At 42.4% G+C, this 20,733-nt stretch overlaps 1 protein-coding gene across 6 annotated transcripts in view; it reads left to right on the top strand.

Moving 5' to 3' along the window:
- Positions 1-20,733, top strand: part of LOC149781111 (D-glucuronyl C5-epimerase-like) — a 279,390-nt gene that overhangs the window by 132,665 nt on the left and 125,992 nt on the right. For all 6 annotated transcript variants that reach the window (XM_089935205.1, XM_089935204.1, XM_089935201.1 and 3 more), the window contains one exon: positions 785-954. The gene's annotated coding sequence lies outside the window, so the exon portion shown is untranslated. The remainder of the gene's footprint in view (positions 1-784; positions 955-20,733) is intronic.

Here is a 20,733-nt window from a genome sequence, read left to right on the forward strand (position 1 = left end):
TTCACCCCACAAACCTAAGTATTTCTTGACAGGTGTCTTAAATACCGTTGATGGCAACGTTTAGTATTTCATATTTACATTAAATCTGTATACTTCCTTTTGTACCTAAATTTGTAGTGAAAAATATAAATTTTCAAGATACGGTTGGCTTATCATATCTGACTAAAACACGACTCGTAATATCGACGCTGAAAGTATCGCGGTACTGATACCTTTTGATGTATCGATACACAGTACCTAAGATGATAAGATGGTGACATATGATTGTAAGTTGTTACTTTTTTGTTATATTTGGTCGAAATTCCATTTACTTTTTTGTGTAAATGTGTCGTTTGGGCTGCAGAAGCAAGTGAGATAAATAGATCACTATGCTAGTGTCTATGTCAGCTCAATGCATTTTGGTTCGGTTACAGATCGCCCAGAATGGTTTGTTGGTAGACCGACCAGAATTATTTGTTGGGTTACAGGCCGACCAGAATGGGTTGTTGGTAGACCGACCAGGATGATTTGTTGCGTTAAAGACCGACCAGAATGGTTTGTTGGGAGACATACCAGAATGATTTGTTGGGTGACAGTCACCCAGAGTACGAGTAGATATACCATAAGATTGACATTATCTGTGGTTTGCCAACATTTATCTGCATGATTTACGGGTCTAATGCTCCATCTTTTTTTCATGAGGGTGGAAATAAAGGCAAGGTCATACGATTCATGCGTCAGCGCTTCTCTTTCTAAGAGAGCCATTTCAGCGGCAATATACCAATATTTATGATCTTCATCGCAGGAAGTGGTAGCCATAAATATCTAAGAAGACGTGCCCACCCAACTGGAACAAGATGCGCTTAAAACTACATTAAAAAGGAATCCTAGTGTGTTTATTGCTGAAAAAGAAGTTAGAGAGGAATGCTGAACAAAAGAAGAAACACTGGGAAGTGAGACAGACATTGAATTAAGGTAAGACTTGTTGTAAGAAAGAAACCACAGGAATGTAGGAGATGATAATAAGCTACGCAGATGTGCTTTAAAGGCAGTGAATGATTTGAGATGGGCACAACAATGTGTTGGTGTGGTTTGGATTCATCACTCTAATGATTGTGGTGTTGTAGGATGACTGACCTTTGTACTACAGCGTTTTGTCACTGAGCTAGCACGAACAATGATTATCTCTCTCTATGTCTCTCGATATATATATATATATATATATATATATATATATATATATATATATATATATATATATATATCACGTTTGTGTGTGATTTTCAACATGTATGTATGTATGTATGTATGTATACTGGTTAACGGCACATCAGCACATTACTGGTTAAAATTGTCAAGTGAAAGTTTTGTTGTAAAAAGTAACAATATATAGTTGATACAGTCTTAAAACTACTAGCCCTTCCATTTACATGTAACCACTCTCACACGATAAAGGAATAAAGAGTGGAAGATGGTACAAGTGTTTACATCGTAAATACAAAAACAAATCGTACAGTCGTTAATATTCTAGTTCAGAATCTATTATATTGTAAGATCTCAGGTAGTATTGTACATTGGCATTGCTAACTAAGATCTCATAGTTATGTCAGTCATTAAATAAGTCAAATAGTCACGATCTAGTGAAATGCTTGTTAAATAGTAGCTTCAACGAAGACTTAAGAATATCCCGTTTGTGAAAGGTGCAAGGTCAATTCAGTAACATCATCTGTGCAGTTGACTACATCTGTTGTGGATATATCTCCACATATGTTAATATATAAAAGTAATGTATGTCATCATTTGACTAAATATATAGGCTAAAATATTAGGCTCAAAAGGTCACGTGTTAAGATCAGTGTAACTGAAAGAAACGAAATGGTTTTCGAATAATAATACCATAACACGAGTTATATATTAAATATCTGGGACAGACTTTGTGAATGACTTGCACACGTAATAAGGTAGAAATCCGTGACGTAAAAGGTCAAGGGTCAAGATCACCGTGACCGAAAGACGCAAAATGGTTTCCACACAAATCCATTCATTCTACATCACATGCCCGGGCCACATTTTGTGGATAGATTACATATGGGATAGTGTAGGAAATAATTCATCTAATTTCGGGGTCAAAAAGTCAAACGTACTACTTCAGTTATATATTTCAAAGAATAAGGGTCAATGATACTTTTGTTGTAAGTCGCTGTTACATTTAGTTACAAACTAAAACGAGATGATAAGCAACAAAAACAAATGTTTGTATCGTGTTTCTTTAATGATAAATATGAAAAGGTGCGTGTCCCCAGTACAATTGATCGTGATACATTAAATGATAATGTTAATTTTTTCTTTTTCTTCTTTTTAAATCTTATTTTAAAATGTGCGCTTTATTTGGAAGGAAAACGTATCTCAATTCTCATCAAAACAAAAGGGGAAACAATTGATATTTAGTTAAATGAAATTTGTCAGAAAGTCGATCGAAATGACTTACCTCGGAATAAAGCTTTAACAAGTGTAATCATTATGCTAAAACTAAAAATTAAATAAATATAGTAAGATCGCGAAAAGAAGCATACGTTTAAAGAGGGGATCAAAATAATAAATATAGTACAATCTAATCCTTGAGGCTTTTGGGGAGAGGTTAATAAACACCACATAAATAAAATAAACAGTCCTGCGTATCGTGCACAAATGCCGTTTTGAGTATTCTAAATAATGTATGGTTCTCTTGAAGTAACAATTGACCATTCTCAGGATGATAATAGGGTATCGTTGGACAGGAAACAAAATTCGATGGAGGCCAGGATAAAAATATGTCACCGATTGATGATCATTGAAAAGAAACAAATCAGTAGGGTCCAATACTGTACTTACCGAAGTGGTTGTTTGTTCTGTTCATATTAAAATTTAATTTCGTTTTTTTTTCTTCTGTTACTTTCCAAAGTTGTCAGCAGATTTATTGAATAAAGGTGATATCATATCTGTTTATGAGAGATGTAATATTAATGACGTTGATAACTGTATGGAAATTTACATGTATTGATACACTGGCATGAAATCATTCGAGTAGATTGAATGAGGGATTATGTAAATGAGCTGACAAATATAACAAAATAACTGAAAATCGATATGATTTGCAAATGAATTTTTTTATACTGCAAATGGCATTTTTTTCTTTAACGCATTTTTGCGCGTTACATTCTGGTAAAATTTATAATGCACATTCAGTGATTTGTAAAAAGTAGGCTGGACTTTTCTGTGGTAGAAATTAACTGTAACAAGGTTAGTTCAGTCTGGTAAAGGCTTTACGTGTTATTTATAGTTCTGTAAAATCTTATGGAAGATACAATGATAGAGTGTTCAGATTTGTTTGATTCACAATATGGCTTGAAACAAGGAGAACATCATTCACCGCTACTGTTTATGGCTTTTTTTTATGAATTTTAGTGGTACTAGTACAAAACATTATGTAGCTGTAGATGATGAGTTACTTCAGTTTTTGTTATTATATGCAGACGATACATCCATTTATTTTTTAAAAAATGGTTTCATTACAAAATATCGGAATAATTTGAAATCATATCAGCAAAACAAAATTATTGTTTTTAAAAGAGGCAAAATAACAATAATCACTATATTACAACAGTGAGTTATTATAAAAGGTAGACTCATATATTCTTTGATCGGCGTTTACTTCAGGTAAATTTCCAGGTAAATTTTGTTGTGTTTATGTTACACAAATTATTTAAATACAATGGACCAACTTAAAGATTTTTTATATAAAAAAACTCTTTGAGTTTCTCATCTTATCTGTTTTTAATTATGGATCAGATTTATCGGGTTTCCACTCAGGAAAAGATAGAAAAATACCGTTAAAAGTTTGGTCTCGAATATTGGTGAAAAGAGATAGTTTGATTTGTAGACCTTGTACAGTATCAAAAAGCGATGTTTATAACGGGAACCCTTATGAAGGGAGAAATTAGGAATGTTAAGTTAAATGTATGTTAGATTATCTGTGATGTTCTTACGCATTGAATAATCAGTTTAATCACAAAATTGCATTTTAAGCACTTAATTCCTATGCAGCTAAATACATTTGTTTCTCTCTCATGTCTCGCCTGCAGCAAATTAGTGCAACGAATAGGTATATTTTGATCCCAGCGTGAATAAATTCAGATTAATGCTGACACAATTGTAATATTAGATGACAGTAAAGGTTCCGCACGAAATTTTCACACTTTGCTAGGGTTCGATTTCTTAACGAAAACATATTTCCCTAGTTTTCAAAACTGGTTATTCTGGTTATTGAAAAACAGACCGTGTATATCTTAGGTATTGTTCATTTGGACGCGAGTAGTGAAGTGGGATACCCTACGGACAATGGAAATTCCAGTCAAAACACCCCTGGGACACTCTACGGACAATGGAAATTTAACATGGCGAAAAATCGTGGGACAATCTACGGACAAGGGGAATTAACATGGGAATAAATCGTGGGACACTCTACGGACAAGGGGAATTTAACATGGGAATAAATCGTGGGACACTCTACGGACAAGGGGAATTTAACATGGGATTTTTTTAAAAATTTTTTTAAAAAAAGGGGTAGGCAATTCAAAGACTATCTCTTTTCGAGAAATATGGCTGGCCCTGAAAAGGGCCTTTGGTTTATGTTAATATTCCCTTAACATAAAGGGCATTTGCGACATCTTCTTTTCCTCAAACTTCGTCTTACAGCAGGGCCATACATCAGAGTCCTCTTGAGGCAACCTTGTCTCTCTATATAGACTCTTCTTATCCACAGGCTGCTGTTGGTCCTGTGGACAACGGTCCACTTGGATCGGACATACATGAGCATGTCCGTCCTGAACATCATCGTTGACACAAGGGTTGAAGATTCAACGTCGGTCCACATGTTGAGGCTCCGAGAATAGGTGAATCAATGCAGTGAACGGCGCTTATTTATAGGGACAGAAAGGATTGAAACGGATTGAGTTCATTCACCAATCCGAACACGCGTTACAGAATTTAGTCAGCCCGCATCCAATCCGAAGAGAGCAGTCTGTGACGTCACGTAGTCAATATAGATTCGCTAGCGCTTGTGTGCAGTCAATCTATGCGACAGTGATTCAACATGACGGAAACTCAGAAAACGATCCAGTGGGGTGCACCAGCAGGGGAGACCGCCCAAGGGAACCCTGACTTACTTTCAGAAGAGGTGAATTGGGATTTTGTGGATTTTCTCTCCTCGCAAGAATTTGTTCCGGAACCTTCGTTACCTTCTTCATTACCGCAAGTGGAGAATTTTAGACAGAGACAGAAAGAAGAATTGGAGAAATTTATACAACGACAAAAGGAAGCGGAACAGGCTTTTCTCCTACAGCAACAGCAACAGCAAGAAGAAGAGGTAAGAAAAAAACAACAGCAAGAAGAAGTAGCAGCAAAGAAACAAGAGGGTGAAAATCAAACGGTCACGGTACTGTTGGACATTTTAGCGGAGTTAAGAAGTCTGAAACAAATGTATCAGACTTCTTTATCACGACCGAAGAGAATACGACCTTCCCGAGCTAAACACGTTAACCCTGTGACTAAGCCTACCGTACCACCCTTAGTGATTTCAACCCAATCATTATCATCATCAACATTACGCAGTCCAGAAGTAGGCCTTGGCCGTGGCAAAGGCTTAAGGCAGTTAAAGTTGATTGCTTAAACTCACCCCTACACCATAAAGAAAAAAAGGCCCTTTTCAGGGCCACCCACATTTCTCGAAAAGAAATACAATTTCAATTTGCCAATAACTCAAAAAAACTTACCCATTTTACCCTTATAGTACGTGTCTGTGTATGAGTGCGTGAGTGTAGCTTCTTATTTTAAAATCACAACTCAAAGACACTTACCTTATATCATTCATTTATTCTTTTCTCCATTTTTTACAATCCAATTCACAATTCACAACACAACACTTTATTAAAAAGTTCATTGATTTCTCCTTTTTTAGTCTCTCTGTTTTTTGAATTTCTTCACCGTCTCACTCTTTTCCTCTTCTTCTTTCTCCTCGCTTTCTTCCCTTCTTCTTTTCTTCTCGTGTTTCTTTGCCTCATTTAAATAGAATTGTCTTTTTTCTTCCTCTTCTTCCTCTGAAGAATCCCTCTCTTCTTCTGAAGAATTCCTCTTTTCTTCTGACTCCTCTTGTTTCTTTTTGGGGCAATCTGGAGACCAATGTCCTTTTTCTTTACAATAATAACAGGTATCTTGACTTTTGTCTTTTTTATCCCCTGTTTTTTTTCTTTTTTGACGGTCTGGACACTCTGAAGACCAATGCCCTTTCTTCTGACAGATATAGCAAGTATCTTGACTTTTATCTCTAAAGGAAGGAGAGTAGTCCGTAGGCTGGTCTGAAGAGAATTTTCTAATGACCCCTCGCAAAGCTCTGACGAAACGTTCCATCTGGTTAGTCTCTTCCATCGTTGTGCTCGGCTTGAGAGTGAAATGAATAGTGAAAGGACAAGACACGCACCCTTTTATATACGCTGGTCTGCTATGACTATAAAGTAGTTTATGGTGTTTGAACTTGAGTCATTTGACTTTTTGCTTTCAAGATGAAACGATCCCATTCATTCGAGAAGAAAGAAGAAGAAGAAAGTAAGAGGCAGAAACGTGATCTATCGCCTCGTACCAGGGCTGAAATCTTGGCACAAATTCATGCCAGTGATTTTGAAGAGGACATGAGTGAACCAGAATCCGAACCCTCTAAACCAAGTTCATCACCCTTAGTCAACCCTGAAAAGTATTATTCCATTCGAGAGACGGAAAAGCGCTCCTCTAGAAAATTTAGAACCACGGCTTACAAATACACGGTGAAGTTTAAAGATTTCAAGGCTGAAGTGCCGTTAGAGAAAGCAGAAGTGTTCATCACCGAGGTGTGGGATTCTTTGCTCACTACACTCAAGCGACAATGTCAACCCAAAGAAGACGATCGCTTGAGACTTTCCATACAACACGACGGTTTGAAATCCCCTGTTTGGATCGAGTTTAGCACCCCTGCAGAATTGACTGCTTCCAAAGTCATGGACAAGATTCAAAACGTACAACAATCTAATGATCAGTTTGACATCACCGATGGTAAAGCCACACTGGACATGACCCACGTCTCTCCTCCTCAAGGGACAGGACGCAAAAAGATGTTATTGGTGGACGACCTTCGCAACACCAAAACGAGTCTCGTCCGAATTAACAACCCTCAAGACCAGATGTGTTTAGCCCGTGCCATCGTGGTGGGACGAACCTATGCCAACAAGAACGACACGGTAGAATGGAAAAGAACCTGGGACACTATTCAACGTTCCGACCGAGCCAAACAACGAAACGAAGCAGAACTCCTGTTACAACAAGCCGGACTGCCCAAAGACACACCCTGTGGCATTCCTGAGATGCAAAAATTGCAAGATGCCCTAGCTCCACGCTACACCTTGAAAGTGCACCCTCAAGAAATGCGCGGGCCTCTATTGTTTCGAGGCCAAGATTTTAAGGACGGAAAATACATTCATGTTTATCATCACGATGACCATTTCGATACCATTACCAGTATCACCGGATTCCTGGGATACGGTTATTACTGTGAGAAATGTGACTATGGTTATAATAATCGAGAGCAACACAAACATTGTGGATGGAAATGCTCAAGATGTTTGGCCTCTCCACCCTGTCTGAGCGAAGAACCAGTGACTTGTTCCACTTGTCTGCGCACGTTTGTCAGCCCTACCTGTTACCAACAACATTTCAAAACACAAGGTTCACAGAAGAAATGTGCTTGTCAACTCCTGAGATTGTGCTCTACGTGTGGACAAGGCATACTTACCAACAATGCCAAGGCACACGTATGTCGAGGAAAGAAAAAATGTCACATTTGTCACCACATCGTGGACTTGGAACACCAATGTTACGTGCAAAAATACCAACCCCCACCAGAGAAAGAGGACGGTCACAAGAAGAAAGGCAATTTCATCTTTTTCGATTTCGAATGCATGCAAGAGACTGGCATTCACATCCCTAATTTCTGCGTGGCTCATCGAGCGTGCGAGAAGTGCATTCAAGAACCTATCTTCAGTCATTGCCCTCACTGTAGCAAGATTCCTGGAGGACGTGAAAAAATCTTTCGGGGACCGAACACGTTAGCCGATTTTGCCCAATGGGTCTTAGACCCCGTCGACAAGACGTGGAGCCAAGAGGACATCGAACGTTACGGAGATTGTCATCGTCATGCCACGGTGATGGCTCACAATTTTTCCGGATACGATGGACAGTTTCTTCTCAGATACTATACGGAACAAGGCACCGAGCGTCCTAAAGTGACTTTGAACGGAGCCAAAATCATTTTCATGCAAGTGGGACAAGTACAGTTTAAAGATTCGATGAGTTACTTGGCCATGCCTTTGAGTCGAATGCCTAAAACGTTTGGAATGACAGAAATGGCTAAAGGGTACTTTCCACACTTTTTCAATACGGAAGCCAATCAACACGCCGTTCTACCCCATTTGCCTGAGGCTCACTATTACGATCCCGACAACATGCGTACCGAACAACGAGAAGCTTTCTACGCTTGGTACCAGGCTCACGCCTCGGACCCTTTCGACTTTCAGGAAGAAATGCTAAAGTATTGTCGTTCCGACGTGGACATTTTACGGCGTTGCTGTGGAAAATTTCGAGAACTGTTCATGGAACACGGAGGGGTCGATCCTTTGAAAGAAGCTTGCACCATTGCCAAAGCGTGTTCCCTAGTGTATCGACAACGATTCATGCCTGAAAACACCGTGGCTGTCATCAGCCCTCAAACGACCCACTTTGTCAAGCGTCAATACTCGGTCAAAGCCCTACGTTGGTTACATTACTTGTGCGACAAGGAAGACAAGTGGATTCAGCATGCCCGCAACGGAGGGGGCGAAAAAACCATCGGAACGTATTCGGTCGATGGCTGGGACTTAGAAAACCCCAAGATCGTGTACGAGTTTAACGGTTGCTTATTTCACGGATGTCCCGTCTGTTACCCTGACCGTGGCACTAAAAATCAGTTTTTGCAACGAACCATGGAAGACTTGTACCAGGACACTTGTCAGCGACGCCTAAAGTTAGAACAGCAAGGATACCAAGTGGTGGAAATGTGGGAACACGAATACGATCACCGTTTGAAAACCGATCCCGAGTTTAAACGCCTCGTGGAAAGTTACCAGTTCATGGACCCGCTGAACCCGAGGGATAGTTTGTACGGAGGAAGGACCAATGCCACCTGTTTGCTGTACCAAGCCGAGGAAGAGATAGGAGAAGAAATCAAATACTTGGACGTGTGTTCGCTGTATCCCTACGTGTGCAAATATTGTCGCTTTCCTGTAGGGCACCCGCAATTATTCACGGAACACATCGACCTGAAAAACATTCGACAATACGAAGGCTTGATCAAGTGTAAAGTTTTGCCTCCCACGAACCTATACCATCCCGTCTTACCTCACCATTGTCAAGGCAAATTGATGTTTCCCTTGTGCCGTACTTGTGCCGAAACGTGCAACCAAGATCAACCTTGTCAGCACAGCCAGGAAGAACGTGTCTTGACGGGAACCTGGGTCAGCGTAGAATTGTTCAAAGCTTTGGACATGGGATACCAACTGTTAGAAGTGTACGAAATTTGCCACTTTCCCAAGACACAACAGTACCGCAAGGGTGATCCCAGTCAGAAAGGCATTTTCGCCGACTACGTGGATGCCTTTTTGAAACTGAAGCAAGAAGCCAGCGGCTATCCTTCCTGGTGTCACACTCCCGAAGACCAAATACAATTCAAAGAGAAATACCGGGAACAAGAAGGCATCACTTTAGACCACATCGAGAAAAACGAAGGCAGGCGATCGTTTGCCAAAGTGATGTTAAATTGCTTGTGGGGTAAAATGGCACAACGACCGTGTTTACCCAAGACGGAATATTTGACAGAACCTTCCCGCTACTTCCAGATGATTCACGACAAAACCAAATACATGAAACACGTGGACGTCGTTCGAGAGAATTTGATCTTGGTCAATTACGAAGAAGATCTGGACTTTGTACAAGACGACCCTTTTGGAAATGTCATCATTGCGGCTTACGTGACAGCTCATGCTCGCTTAAAATTGTACGAAGCTTTAGAACTGTTAGGGGAACGCGTCCTGTACTTTGACACGGACAGCTGCATTTACATCCATCACCCGATTCAACATCACCCTAACATCGAAGGAGACCGTTTAGGAGCCTGGACAGACGAGCATCCCGACGACAAGATTCTAAGTTTCGTCAGTGGCGGTCCCAAAAATTACGGCTACGAATACCGGGACAAACAAGGAGAAGTGCACACGACGTGCAAAGTGAAAGGACTGACTCTGAATTATCGTACCAGTCGTGTGGTCAACTTTGGGGTATTGAAAGAAGCCTTGCAATCGGAAGAGGATGGAAACTTTAAAGTGACCACCTATCAACCGAACAAGATTGTACGTTTACCCACTCACCACATCGTCAGTCGACCCTTGGAAAAAGTCTATCAAATTGTATACCAGAAGCGAGTTCGACTTCCCAATCATTTCACCTTACCTTACGGTCACGTCGGTATTGGTCTGTATATAAAAAAGGAACCCTAGGCAAGATCGATAGTTCATTGTGACTACCAAGACCGAGCGAACAAGATGAATACTTTGAAAGAGGCATCGTTCCAGTTTGGGGATTGTAAAAAAGTTGTATCTTCCTCTAGTGTGACTAATATTGGATGGATAAGACCCATGCATTGCGACGGAAAATGTCCGGAAGGAAACTGCGATTGTCCATGTGGTTACCATTGTAATTGCGTAACGGAGTTTGCAGACGAGTGCGATTGTGAGCCTTGCGATGGATACGATGCTGTACCTTGTGACCTGAGCGATGCCGTAAAGCATCATGGGAACTTTAGTGCCCCTACCCCTATCATGGAAAGTGATGCTGTGCGTGTCAAACCTGTGGGATGCGAAAGCGATGCTGCTCGTCCTCTTGGACATTTTACTGGGTTTCGTTTTAAAGGGGAATGTTCACCTTCACGTCTACCCCCCTACGGATGTCATCCAGCCCTGAGCAAACTCCTACCCATGTCACTCAACCCTCATCGAAACGAACCTGTGAAAAACGAATATTCTTTTCCTGTGCGTTTGTCGGAATACTGCGACTTTGAAAATCGTCTTCAATCGTTCAAAGGAAAATGGCCAAAGTATCTGGGAGGACCGACCCCCGAAGAATTAGCCAGAGCCGGATTTTTCTACTTGGGCGAAGGAGATAAAGTCAGGTGCTTCAGTTGCGATGTGACACTTCACCACTGGGAACCGCAAGATTCGGCCTACGTAGAACATGCTCGATGGTCACCGAATTGTCATTACTTACCCTTAGTGGGACCGAGACATTGAAGTAACTTTTTACCATAATCATCTGTTCATGGATACTTTACAAGAGAACATTCGTGCTTTGCCTGTGGAGTTGAGAGAACGCATTTATCGAAAACTGGTCAAAATACAAGTGAAACGTAAAGAACAATTGCATCCGATACGTCACCGGTGTTTGAACCACTGGTACCTGAAGGCTATACAAGGACTGATTCAATTGAAAGTGTTCCATTGGACAGACATTGATCAACGACCTCCTGGTTATAAAAAGGAATGGTTTGGTATGGACGATTTTATCTACTACATTGTAAACGTACTGCATCGAATTCCAGAGGAAGAGTTAACGAATTACCAACATCTTGAACACAATGTCAACTTGGTGAAAGAGGAAACTTCTGAACGAATTGTAATGTGTAGATTAGTGACTCAACGATTTAAATTCGACACTGAAGTGAAACCATGTTTGTGCAAAGAGTACATTTCTTGTGTCAGACCAAAGAGGATTTAGTATGACCTATTCATGGATACTTTACAAGAGAACATTCGTGCTTTGCCTGTGGAGTTGAGAGAACGCATTTACCGAGAGCTGGTCAAAATACAAGTCAAACGTAAAGAACAATTGCATCCGATACGTCACCAGATCTTTAACCACTGGTACCTGAATGGTATAAGAGAACTGATTCGTCAGAAATTCTTTCAATGGTCAGACATTGTTCAAAACTTTGAGGTCGCTAATGATCGACATGTTCATGATTATGGTTACTTCGAGATTCACCTAGTGCAATGCATTGAGGAAGACAAGTTAAAGGATTACCAACATATTTTACGTGGAATCTACTTAGAGGAAGAGGAAACACCTAAACGAACTCTGACGTTTCGGTTACAGTATGCAAGATTTAGATTCCCTACTGGAGAACGAAGATCTCTGGCTAGAAAGTACGTCTATTGCATCCGAAAAAAAGAGAATATAAAAACAGGCTGCCATGCCACGGTTTATGTCACATGTCATCCAACAGATTCCGTGGAAGGAACTCAATGACCATATTCAAACCGTGGATCATTACCATCAATTATTACAAGAACTGTATCCATTCAATTTTGGACGACAAGTGGTGTGTGTCTTAGTGACTTGTTTTCTGGGATTTCGTTTACCAGCCGATTCTTTGTGGACTCTTTACGATCAGTACTTACCACCTCCATGGCCTTAAATGGTCACGAAAAACTCCTTTTGTTCAAAGCCTTGCGTTTTCATCTGGATACTTCTCGACCTCAACAGGAAAAAAAGATTCGTCAACTTTTAGCTACCCAAGACGTGTATGACGATGTGTGTGTAGCTTGTGACTTACACCCTCATTGGACAGATGTTCGTGACTGGAAAAAGGGGGGTTTTGAGGCTTGGACCCAAGAAGTGGCCCAGTATGCACAAGAGTTGTTCAAGGAAAAAAGTTACTTTTCAACCTGTGTTAGTGACGGTGCCAGAAGAACCCGTCACCGAGAACAACCACTCGCTTCAGGACAGGACTGTCATGGACATTCCTGAAAGGTCATTCCGAGAGGACACTTGTGTGACAATACCTCATGTAGAGACTGTAAGAACATTACACACTGTCCCTAGGACATCTTGGTTAACCAAAACATGTTGTACAGACACTTGTTTATATTCCACTTTGATCGCTTTGCTGTGTTTTATATTCCTGTACATCACTATTTGGGTTGTATGTATTTTTGTCTTTCGTGTTCATATTTGAAACATTCAATAAACGTGTTCTGAAAAAGTATATAAACTCTTGTCTTGTTTGTTTTCGTGTCACAAGTGACATTTCTGACACCATGGCTACCTCTACTGTCTCTGCTCCCTCTTCCTCTACTGTCAAAGTCATCGACGAACACTTAGATCGTGCCAGTTGGGAGGCTTTGTATCTTCGCCATCCCTTTAACATGCTCATTGCTGGACCTAGCGGTTCAGGCAAAACCGAATTCGTCAAACGTTTGATCGAACATAAACATCATTTGATCGATCGGCCCCCTCAACGGATCGTGTGGTGTTACAAAGAGTGGCAATCGGCGTACAGCCTTTTGCGAGAAAGTCAAGGCGATTCCATCGTGTTTGTGGAAGGCATTCCTAAAGAAGACGACGGCATCGTCTCTGACTCCCGTCAAACCCATTTGGTCATTTTCGACGACATGTTAGGAGAAGACGAAGAAGAAATTAAATTGTGGTTCACGCGCAAAGGGCATCACCGTAATGCCAGTGTCATTTACATCACCCAAAATTTGTTTCAACAAAGTAAAGCCCATCGCACCATCAGTCTCAATGCGCATTACGTGGTCTTGTTTAAAAGCCCTCGAGATAAATCGCAAGTGCAAGTCTTAGCCAAACAGTTAGGAACACCTTGGCTGACTCAGGCGTACGACGATGCCACTCAAACGCCACACGCCTATTTACTCGTCGATTTGAAACCTACGACCCCCGAGGATTTGCGATTTCGTACCCACTTGTTTCACCACTGGTGCCAAGACGGAGGGCCTGTCCTGTACACGTCTCCGTCCTCGACTTCATTTCACTCCCCATCAAAAAATCTATAAAAACCTCAGACCCTTTTTCGTCTGTCTCACACAGTGTGAACATGACGTCCCTTCAGTCGCATCTTCCCGTCAAATTGATTCGTGCCTTGTATGGCATCAGTCGAGAAAAAGATCCACAAACACGAGCCCGTGTCTTAGAAGCTAGTCTCAAAGAAGTCTTACGATGGTTCACGGTGACGGCACGTCAATTACTCCAAGGAATCATTCAGATTCCTCATCAAACCCAACGCTTTTTCGATCGAAACAAAGTCGCTTTGGTCCAACTGGCCGATCCCCGCATCGACACTCAAACCAAAAAACAAATCATTTTGAAACCTGGAGGGAGCGGTACTCTAGGAGGGGTCATCATTCGCTCACTCTTAAGATGGGATCCTAATGCCCCCAAAGTTATCCCCAAGACAAAAGTCCAACGAAGCCCCAAGAAGAAAAAGAAAAAGACCAGGTCCCCAAGAAGAATAACTTCTCCAGTGGCAGGACCCTCCTCTTACCAAACACCACCACCCCGAAAAAAGAAAAGAAGCCCCCAGAAAAAGAAACAGAGAAAAAGTCCCCAGAAAAAGAAAAGTCCACAGAAGAAAACTAGTCGCAAGAGAGGCACTTCGGCCAGGACGCAACCTTACACTCGCAAACCACGACCTGCCACGGCAGTGACTGCGTCTCCGGCATCCTCACGTTCATCCACTTCTCCGTTGATGACACCCAGAACTGAAGAGTACTTGGAGACGTTGATCACACCAAGAACATCTCCGTTGATGACCCCCAAAAGAACTTCCCCAGTGGCAGGACCCTCCAATTTAGTGGCAGTGGCTGCTGCTCACAAAGTACCTTCTCCCAAAATCAAAGTCCAAGAAAGATCGGGCATGTTACAAAGTTTACTGGATTTGTCCAAGCAAGAACTGGCTCGATTTAGTCCGTTGCGTACCCCTGCACGACGTGTCATGCCTGTCCTCAAACTGATAAAACGTAAAGACAATCAGTGGCGACGCGTTCCAGTATAAAAAGAGCCTGTGACCAAGTCGGGGTATCAGTGAACTTGTAAAAAAGATGTCACCTCCAAGAAGCCACAAAAGAAAGAGACAAAGGCAGACGCGTCATCCGACAAAGCGCTTAGCCAAGCATAGACATTACCCTAAGAAAAGACACAGTCGTTCCAAGAAAAAGAGGCGTCAACAAAGGGGAGGATTCCTTGGCGATTTTGGGAAAAACATTGTCACCTTTATGACAAAGCGATAGTCCCAAAAAAAGATAAAAGGGTGTGCGTTAAGTCATCGACGTTAGTGTCTGTTCGGTGAATGTCCCGGAACCCACAAGCAAAAATGTCACCTTCCAGAAAACCCCAAGGAAAGAAAAGGAAAGGACTGCCACCACGTTTAGCTAAACATGGGGACCTGTTATCTGTCCTGTCCAAAGCTTCTTCGCCCCTACGAAAAAAACTCATTCAAACGGCCTCCAAAGAGGTCATCGATACCGTCTGCGAATGTTGTTTGAACGTTTTGAAAGGCACGATCCCTTTGTCCAAACACCAGAAACAATGCTTAGGCAAACATCGTCACGTTCTTCGCCAAATGGTTCAAAAGAAAATTCCCATTCGTCAAAAAAAGAAGATGTTGGTTCAACGTGGAGGCATTTTGCCTCTCTTGTTAGGCCCCATACTGAAAGGAGTCTTGGGAACCATGTTGGGAGGACTGATGGGAGCAAGATAAAAAGGCCTTCGAAAGTCCCAAGATCTCAGAATCGACCCCTGACAACCCCATGGAAGGACGAAAACTAGCTTTAGTGCCTTACAAACGATGGATGGAATACCATCGGTGGCAAGAACAACGCACCCCGCATTTACCTCCCAATCCCAATTTGAGCGAGATGTCCCAGTTACAACACGAATTGCAGTCCTTGATGGATCGCCAAGATTTGTCCGAAACAGAAAAATCGCAAAAGTACGGTCAACTCTTGCAACGACTGCAACTCTTTCACCAGAAAGCTTTAGACGAAACAGCTCCACCCACTTTGAAAGATTTTAAGACCTTGATGAAAAGTCCAGCACCATCACCAGTACCAGTACCAGTACCGGTACCAGTGGTCAAGAAAGAAAAAGGAAAAGAAGAAGAAGAAGAAGAAGGGTTTCAAACTCCACCAGAAAAAGTACGCAAGTTAACAACACCACCTACCTCCAGAATTGGATGGATTAAAAAGATGATGGCCACCCCTTCTTCCTCACAAGAGAAAAAGAAAGTGAAGACAGAAGTGAAACAAGAACCGATATCCCCTGCTCAGACATCCTCCTCTTCGACACCTATTGCCGGTCGCACACGCAAAGCCTTGCAATCCAAGAAAATACCCCAAGAGAAAAAGAGTAGCCTCTTCCAAGAGTGGGTGCCTTATTAACACAAAAAAATGGAAAAAGTCTTAGCCAGCATTTACTACGATCCCTCGCATCCTGCAGGTTACGCAGGAGTTCAAAAATTGTATCGTGCTGCCAAAACTCGACTGAAAAGTCTCCGTTTACCTCAAGTGCAACGATGGTTACAAGAACAAGCTACCTACACTTTACACAAACCCATTCGACGCAAGTTTGCCAGAAGTCGCACCCGAGTGGAAGGCATCGATCATCAATGGCAAGCCGATTTAGCCGATGTCTCTCATTTGGCCAGCTACAATCGCGGCTACAAATATTTGTTTTGTGTCATCGACGTCTTTTCCAAATTTGCCTGGGTCGTGCCTTTGACTTCCAAATCGAGCAGCGAGTTAGTGCGAGCCCTGCAACGGGTGTTGAAACAAAGCGGTCGTCGCCCTCTTCGATGGCAAACGGACAAAGGCACCGAATTTCTGAACCAAGCTTTCCAAAAAGAATTAAAGAAACGTGACATTCATTTTTTTACCACCGAGAATCCCGAAACCAAAGCCAGCATCGTGGAACGTTTTCAACGTACTTTGAAAGAACGCATGTGGAAATATTTTACGCATCACCACACTCTGAAGTACATCGACATCTTACCGCACCTGGTGCAAGCGTACAACCAATCTTACCATCGAAGCATCGGACGTGCCCCGCAAGACGTGACTCCCGACAACGAAGTGCTGGTGTTCGAGCGTCTGTTTGGTACGTCCCCGACGAGGGCTGTCCCCAAAAAAAGTGGAGAGTTGGTCGTAGGAGATTGGGTGCGCATTGGCAAAACCAAACGCACTTTCGACAAAGGTTACTTACCTAACTGGACGACCGAATTGTTTCGCGTCACTGGACGAGTGCATGGCCGTCATCCTGCCGTCTATAAATTGGAAGACATGAACGGAGAAGTACTCAAAGGAACGTTTTATTTGCCCGAGTTACAACGTGTCACCAAAAAAGAAGACGACGTGTACGACATCGAAAGCATTCTCGAGCGCAGAACCCGTAAAGTGGGCAAACGACGTGTCAAAGAAGTCAAAGTACGTTGGAAAGGATATCCACCCAGTTTCGATTCTTGGATCGACGCTTCGCAAGTCATCGACTATAAAAAGAAGAAGTGACCATCATGCCCTTTCACACAGCAGCAGACGCAGCTACGTCGACCAGTCCTTCTTCCCCTAGTTCTTCTGTGCAAGATTTACAAAAACAACCCTTGTGGGTGTGGTGTGGAGAACGTGTGCCTAAAACGCAAATCGTCTTTTTCTGCCAAATCTTCGTGGTGTATTGTGTCATCGGGGCAGCCATCGCCAATTTGAGTTTGCAACAAGGAGACAAACAATTGTGGACCATTTTATTGAGCAGTTGCATCGGTTACCTGCTTCCTAATCCCTCCCTGAAATTCTCCTCGAACGGGAACGTTGTGTCCAGCGCCAGTGTCAGTCACCACTCCAACAACCACAATCAGAACCCCATTTTAGACGGAGACACGCCTCTGACGTCCACTAACCCCTCGGACAGCCACAGAACTCTGGAATTATGAGTCACCAAAACCAATTTTACTTAACCTTACCCAGTGACAGTTCCATGGAGGTGTTTCCCAACAACACGTTGTGCTGTTACACGGCCAAATTACCTCAAGCCATCCCCTTAGATCACGAAGCCCATTGGGAAGTGGCTTTAGTAGAAATGATTCACCCAACACAAATCAAAAACATCACTGAAACTCAAAACACTTTTGACGTCGAAATTCTGGACCCAGCACTGCAGCAACAGATAACGGGCAGTCCTCAACATAAATCACATCTTGCAAAGGACCTATTACCCCGCAGCAGTGACTCTTCTCCTCCTCTTTTCGTTTATCACTTTAAAATTAATTCAGGCCATTATTTTAGTGGCCAACATCTGGTGGAAGCCATCGCTGACAAATTCTATGCAACCTTTGACAAAGTTCTGACCACAGCAAAAAAACGTGTCACCATCGAGTACCACAAACAGTCTCACCGTCTACTCATCAAATTTGAAAGTGAGGAAAGAAGTATACGTATTAAATTTTGCCCTGAATTGTATGACATTTTGGGTGGAGACCTCAATATGGTCACGGATAAGCAGACCAAAAAAATTATTAAAATGGCAGAGATTGACAACGACATGCATTTTGCAAGGTATTTTCGTTTCCCGGTAGAACTGAACCAAGGACTGAATTTGATGTTCGTGTACTCCGATGTGGTGGAGTACAACGTGGTGGGACACACCTCCGTACCGTTACTGCGTGTCATTCCTTTCAAAGTAAATTCTGTCACGGTCACTGACGAGGAAGGTGGAAACACTTACCACATCCACCGCGAATTTGTCCATCCTCACTATTTGCCTGTCAGCAAGTCTTATTTGGACACGGTCAACATTGCTATAAAAGGAGATCTGGGACAAAATATTCCATTCACCAAAGGAAAAGTCACGGTGAAACTCCATTTTCGAAAACGGTTCTCTCACGACTCGTAAGTAAGTAAGTCATGTATCCAGTGTACCGAGGGGTTGCTCGACAGCGAGGACACGGCTTAGGAGACATGTTAAAATCGGCCTTTCGTTCGGTGGCCCCGGTGTTGAAACCGATGGTGACACGCGGATTGCACGCCTTGAAAGATGCGGCACTAACGCAAGGCAAAGAATTTCTCCAAAATGTCATCATCGACAAACAAAACCCTAAAGAAGCCTTCATGAGGGCAGGCAAAAATGTCTTGCTGCAAACGGGCAAAGACATTCTGGGCCGACGAGACACACCTATAAATGCTCTGCACGCTACCGAGTCAGGCATTCAGCAAGGACAAGGCAGAAAGAGACGACGAAGAAAACACCCTTTCACTAGACTTCAAGCGAGAAAGGCCAAGAAAAGAAGAACCGTTCGAGACTTAGACGTTTTCGATTATTGAAACACAGAAAAAAATGATGCACCGAGAGTCTTGCGCTTGTTCCAAGACGGAACTGGATCTGTTTGCCATGCCCCCTACCATGATGACGATGCAAGAATCTCAGTGGGTGGAATTTAATCCCGTCTCCTCATTGATCGATTCCGCTCCCATCGAGTTTGAAATCAAAGGACAGCCCGAAGATTACATCGATCTGAATAGCAGTTACTTGTACTTAAAAGTCCAAGTTCTAGATAAGGATGGTAATGGAGTAGAAGACACTGAGAATATAGCTCCCGTCAACAATTTCATGCATTCCTTGTTCAGCTCAGTGGATTTGTACTTGAATAACAAACTAGTCAGCAGCAGCATGGATACTTACCCTTACCGTGCCTACCTGGAAAATCTCTTGACGTACGGAACAGATGCCAAGGATAGTCATCTCAATGCCTGTGTGCTGTGGGTAGCTGACACAGCGGGCAAGTTCGACGTAATAGATGGAAGCAATTCCGGCTTTGAGGCAAGAGAAGAGAAAATCTTAGACAAGAAGAGTTTAGAACTGATGGATCGTTTGCATTTGGACATGTGGTTGCAAGAGAAATATTTGCTGAACGGGGTCAATGTCCGCTTGAGACTGAATCGCAGCAGTGCCGCTTTCCATTTGCAGGCTGATTCTGATAAGACTGGCATTCCTAAAAGCACAATCCTAGAAGCCAAACTCTACGTACGACGCGTGGAAGTGTTACCCAAAGTGGGTAACGAAATCAGTCAAACGTTGAGCAGAACGACCGCCAAGTATCCCATCCGACGTGTGGAAGTGAAAACGTTCACCATTCCCAAGGGACTGCATTCCATAACCGAAGATCATCTGTTTCAAGGACAGTTACCCAAACGTTTAATCCTTGGTATGGTCTCGAATTCAGCCTTCAACGGAGCCTTCAAAGAAAATCCTTTCAACTTTCATCACTTCGACGTGAAGAAAATCGAAGTCAGTCGTGATGGCAAGACCTTGTGTACCCGACCTTTCGAACCTGACTTTGATTCCAAAAAAATGAATTACTTGAGATCGTACTTGTCCCTGTACGAAGCCACCGGCCAGTTAGGAACCAACACCAGTCACGGCATTGAGTACGAGGATTATGCAGGAGGCTATGCTTTGTGGGCTTTCGATTTCACTCCAGACCAAGGCAGCGACGAGGGACATTTCCACCCTATAAAATCTGGCCAGATTCGTGTGGAACTTCAGTTTGCAAAAGAACTACCAGCAACAGTGAACGTCATCCTGTATGCAGAATTTGACAATACCATAGAAATCAACAGTTTGAGAGAAGTCATTCTAGATTATTAGAAGCTATGGAAGACTGTTATCCCTCTTTACCTAGTGGAGAAACTTTAAAAATGGAATGTGAGGAGACCGTGGAAAAAGAAGAAGTGATCATGATGAAATCGAGATGGCCAGAACAAGAAG

This window comes from Sinohyriopsis cumingii, chromosome 15 (genome assembly GCF_028554795.1).
Source record: "Sinohyriopsis cumingii isolate HCF-2022 chromosome 15, ASM2855479v2, whole genome shotgun sequence".
Lineage (NCBI taxonomy): Eukaryota > Metazoa > Mollusca > Bivalvia > Unionida > Unionidae > Sinohyriopsis > Sinohyriopsis cumingii.